We start from the raw sequence: 5,242 nt of genomic DNA, 5'->3' as shown, positions 1-5,242 counted from the left end.
TCTTATTTGGAAAACTTGTTTAGCCTAAAAGAAAAGTTGCAAAGATAACCTCACAGGATCTCTAGGGAATATTTTGTAAAGATCAACTGACATACCCGTTATAACTACTTCTGACCCGCATAAAGTAAAAGTGAAGTTAAATATTGAATTGTTAGCAACTTTATGCAACACGTATCTTAAATATACAAATAAACTTCAAAAGAGGCTAAGTTTTTGGTACTTCTATGGTATAGCGCAGACCACTCAAGTTGTTCATCCATTGACGCATTCTAGAACCGTTTTTTCTTTTAAAACTTCTTTAAATAAAAAGTTTTAAATAAATAAAGTTCTTTAAATAAAGTTTCTTTTAGATTATTGTGAGACAAGACAAAGATAAGTGACAGAAAGGATGGTAAATATGTAATTTGGGCTATATACTTCCACATTAGGGGTGGGGTAAAGTACTTAGACAGTGTGAATTTAGGAAGCAATTCTTGCATCATAATATGCAGAATAATTGTACCTAATGCGTTGAGCATGTAGACCCGCTATACTTTACCCCCACCCCCCTTAATGTGCAAATATATAGCCGAAATTTGTTACTAAAGATTTATATTTTTATCATACTTAGATATATTTCATTGGAATTTTTTGTCAGAGAAACAGGTTCTACTTAGACGAAGAATATTAGGTTGGTGCTGTATCATACAAGTACCTAAGTTTTTTCTACATCTATTTAAAGAGTAAAGGTGAAATACAAAACTGACAGATAAACAACATATATTTTGGGGGGGGGCTGGTACATATATTCAACCTATCCTATATGATAGCGTTTAACTTGTGCTTTGCAAGAATTAATAAAAAATTTAAATGTATTCTTTTACTACTAGGTTGGGATGAACATCTTCGGAGGCAATAACTAAACTAGGCCTCAGCTATGGTACCAGTACCTCTTGAAATTTAACAGTAATTATGACCCATGAGTCACTGTTGCAGGGAAACCCAAGCAAAATTTATATAGGTTTGAATTATCAGTTTTGACCCTGTATTGGCACCAGAGCCATTCAAAGGGTGAGCACCGTGGCGGGGGGAGGGTTTGCCCACTTTAATAAATTTTTCGATTATATTCGGCTTCTTTTGCTGAAATTTGAGTTGGGAGGGGGGAGGGGCTGTAATTAATATTCCCCCGGGTACCACCAGCACTAGGAACGGCTCTGATAGGCATAGTGAAAGATCTTGCCATTTAATCCTTGCAAAATATAGTAGGTGCTTCTCATGGATTCAGGCGACCAGTATTCAGGCTTTTCATGGTTGTGTCAATAGCTGCAACCTTGTTTTAAAGAGCAAACCACGATTCATAGTAACCAAAAGTTTAAAACACGTTTTGAAAATAACTGTCTAGTGAGAAAAGGCTACTTTTTGACGCTGATTCAAGAATAGGAACTATTATTTCGATTAATAATTCTAGTAAAAGTTTATTGCGAAAACATAATTTAAGGTCATTTTGAAAAACAGCCTGAGACCCCTCGAAAATAGTTTCAAATCGAAAGGAAAAGTGCACCATTGGAATCAAAATGGTTGAAAGCCTGAACAGGAGATTTACAGCCGGGGCAGATCCACAAGTGTTTTAGGGTTACGAAACTCCCCCCTGAAGATCGAAGGCTGCACTAGTTACATGGCCGGGAAGAAAAAATACCTATTGCGGAGCCAAATTGTCAATCACTGCCCCCCCCCAAAGATTAATTCTGTATCCGCCCCTGATTACAGCCCCCAGCCTTGAACAACAAGAAAAATCACTTTTTTTATGGGAAGCACTGACGGGTCTTCTTTTTGCAGAGGCGACCTTACCGAACCAGTGATCTTAAAATGTTGGGAGAGGGCTCATTTGAAAGGTATCGCCTTACAGAGTTCTTTTTTAGTGGCAAAAAAGATCCTGCAACAGTAAGATGGCGCTTTCTACCATTTTGTTAAGCTAACATCAATGTTCGTCAAACAGTTCGTGGTAACAAACTGTAAGTAAGGAGCTACTCGGTTCAATAGTAACCGAAACTTTAAAAACCGGAATTTTAAAATCAGTAGAATCAGCTTATTAAGCTGACTCCAAATTTATACGATTCATCAATTTTATTGATACCTATCAAAAGGTACGAGCCTGAAAAAATTTGCCTGTTTTTTTAAATAGGGGGGCATCCCCTAAAATTAAAGGAATCTTAATAAAAACCATGCCATCATATTCAGCTTACCAGAGAATCCTACTATAGAAGTTTCAAGCTTCTATATACAAAATGTGGAATTTTGCTATTTTTCCCCCATGGACGATTGTATTGCAATAATGGTCCTAGACTATTGGGAGAGGGTACATTTGAATGAAAATTAAATGTTCTAGTGTGCTTTTTAAGCAAGTCAGATTTAGAGCATTATTTAAAAGACGATCAGAAATTAAACAAAAAAACAAGTTTTTTTTAACTGAAAGTGAGGAGCAACATTAAAATTGAAAACAAACAGAAATCATTCCGTATGCGAAGGGTTGTCCCCTCCTCAATACCTTGCTCTTCACGCTAAAGTTTGACTGTTGGCCCTAGTTTTTTAGGAGTGGCTACTGAAACACAGGGGCCGTTTAATTAGAATAGGAAGCTTTTTTAAATATGCTAAAGCCTTAGCGTAAAAAGCAAGGTATTAAGGGGGCGAGGCGGCCTTTCGTATATGGAATGAATCCACCAAAAGTAGTATAGAAATGTTTTTGTTTTTTTTTCATTTACGGTGAGCCAAATTGGAACCTGCATTAGTATAAAACTTTTTAAAAGTAATCTATGGACAAGAAAAGCGACATTAAAATTTAGAACGAACTGAAATTATTTCGTGTATGAAAAGGGCTGTCCCCTCCTCAACGCCTCACTCTTTACGCTTAAATGTGACTCTCTGTCAAGACTCTGCTTTTTAAAGAAATAAAAAACTTGTTTTTTGTTTAATTTAAAAAGAGTCAAAATGCCATAGAACGGAAATTCTAAAATATCCAATTGATTTCTCATGGTCCAAAGCCCCAAACAAGAAATTTGGGTCCCCACCTTGACAAACGACATCAGAGTGGCTTATTCTGCTATTTTATGCCACAAAGGTGGTGAATCAGTTTTTCATGGTCTAGAGCCCCAACCAGAGTGGTTCTTAGTCACCACCCCTCGTTTTTTTTACTTTAAAGGATACCGGTATCCTTTAAAGGATTACTTTAAAGGATACGTAAAGGATACTCGTTTTTTTAAAGGATACCGTCAACTTATAATTAGAGACCCCTGAAGTTCGAAAGCTTTGCATATCATAATTGCGGCAGTTGCTGCAGCCTAAAAAAGAGCAAACCACAGCCCATAATAACCAAAAGTTGAATAACCCGTTAAAAAAAATTGCCCAATGAGAAAATTTTTCCATCTGACACTGAATCATGAATGGTAACTGTTGTTTCGATTGTTCTTAAAAGTAAAAGTTCGTTGCGAAATCAAATTTATGGTGATTTCGTAAAAGAACATTAAGCCCCTCGAAAATGGTGTTGGATCGAAATAAAAAATACACAGTCACTTTTATTGCATGAATAGCACTGATTTGTGTCCTCTTTTTCTTTCTTTTCTAGAAGGGCTGGGGGTGACCAGAACACCATAGAGATGTTTAATGGTTCATTCGAGCAAAAATTAAATTTACAAAAGATTGGTAGGCAGTTAGCCCCCCTCCAAAAAAGACTCCCTCCTCCAAAGTCGTCCAATCAAAAGGTTGAGATAACCATTCTGTTCAACATAGTTAAAAGATACTATGTCTATGGTTATGATATGACCCTCCAGAGTCCCTGGACAAAGAGTTATACATGGTGCCAGGAGTATCAGTATCGGGTGCAACGGTGTCACGTGTATCGGTATGGGGCGTATTTAAATCGCTGTATATCAGCATCGGGCAAATCGTTATTTATGGTGATTTTTAAAAATAGACTGAAAACTCCTCAAAAATGCCGTCAGACTAAAATAAAAATTGTGCCATTGGAATCAGTACTGTCAAAACCCCCTTATAAGGTAATTAAAATCCCCCACCTTGAACAACAGGGAAAATTTCTTCTTTGCATAGATAGCACTGATGTCTCCTTTTTTTCTATTTTGTTTACCAGGGCTAAGGGGTTACCTGAACATCAACGAATGATTCTTAATGGCTCATAAGAACTGAAATTAGAATTGCTAATGCCCTTTTTAGTGACCAAAAGACGGGAGTGTAGCTAGCCCCCCTCCATAAAAGGCCCCCCTTCAGCTAAAATTGTCCGATAAAAAATTTGAGATAATAGTTTTTTTCAGCATAGATGAAAGATCCAATAATGAAAGATCCAATATGCTTTTGGTAATAACATGACCCCCCATAGTCCCTGGGAAAAGGGCTGTAAGTTACGCAATTATGGTCCACCAAAATCCAATAGATTAAATTAGATTAATGGATTTCGTAGTTTAGTTGGTAGAGCTTAGACTTTGCCTCTGGACGTCTTAAGTGGTTCTGTGCCTTATATATGACTATGTGGAGAACCTGTCTTTATTAAGGCTGACTACAGTAGTTCTTGACCGATACTGTTTTTCCCGTTACGCTAAAAAAAATACGATTAACTGCCAAAATTTGAGCGATTTAAAGTTGATTTTTTCCCTTATGATTTCTTGAAAATAACGGCTTCACTTTTTTTTACATCTTCTTTTAGTATCTCAGAGCAAAAAATAAAATTAACTGTTCGAATTTGTCAACTTACGGTTTCTTTTGGTTTTCCATAGTCTCCAGAGAAAAGATTGTGAGCTACTCAATTTTCAAATTGTTCGCATATATCCTAGTATTTGTTATTGGGAAATATTCACACATTTTTAGGGTGGGATTTTTGCAGGGGGATGTTTTCCACGGGAAAAGTTTCGCATGGGAACAAAAGTTTCTGGAGGAACTTTTCAAGAGATATTTTATACGGATGGGGGGGGGGGATTTCCTGGTATTAGTTGAAGAACTGTCACAGATTAAATAAAAAAAAATCAATTGCGGAGTAAGGAGCAGCTCAATCAGGTTTATTTTAAAAAGAAAACAATATAAAATAACATAAGAGACACTGCTCTATCACACAATCGACGTTGAGACCAATAAACATAAAGATTCATTGCTATTGCGCAGAAAGGCTCTCACTTCACTCCCGAGACATCCAAACGCCTCCTCCACAATTACTTATTAGTACCTTAACTATTGGCTTCTCTCCTCCCTCCCCGGAAGCACA

Source organism: Artemia franciscana, chromosome 13 (assembly GCF_032884065.1).
Source record: "Artemia franciscana chromosome 13, ASM3288406v1, whole genome shotgun sequence".
NCBI lineage: Eukaryota > Metazoa > Arthropoda > Branchiopoda > Anostraca > Artemiidae > Artemia > Artemia franciscana.
The sequence above is the reverse complement of the archived record's forward strand: the minus strand, read 5'-3'. Positions refer to the sequence as shown.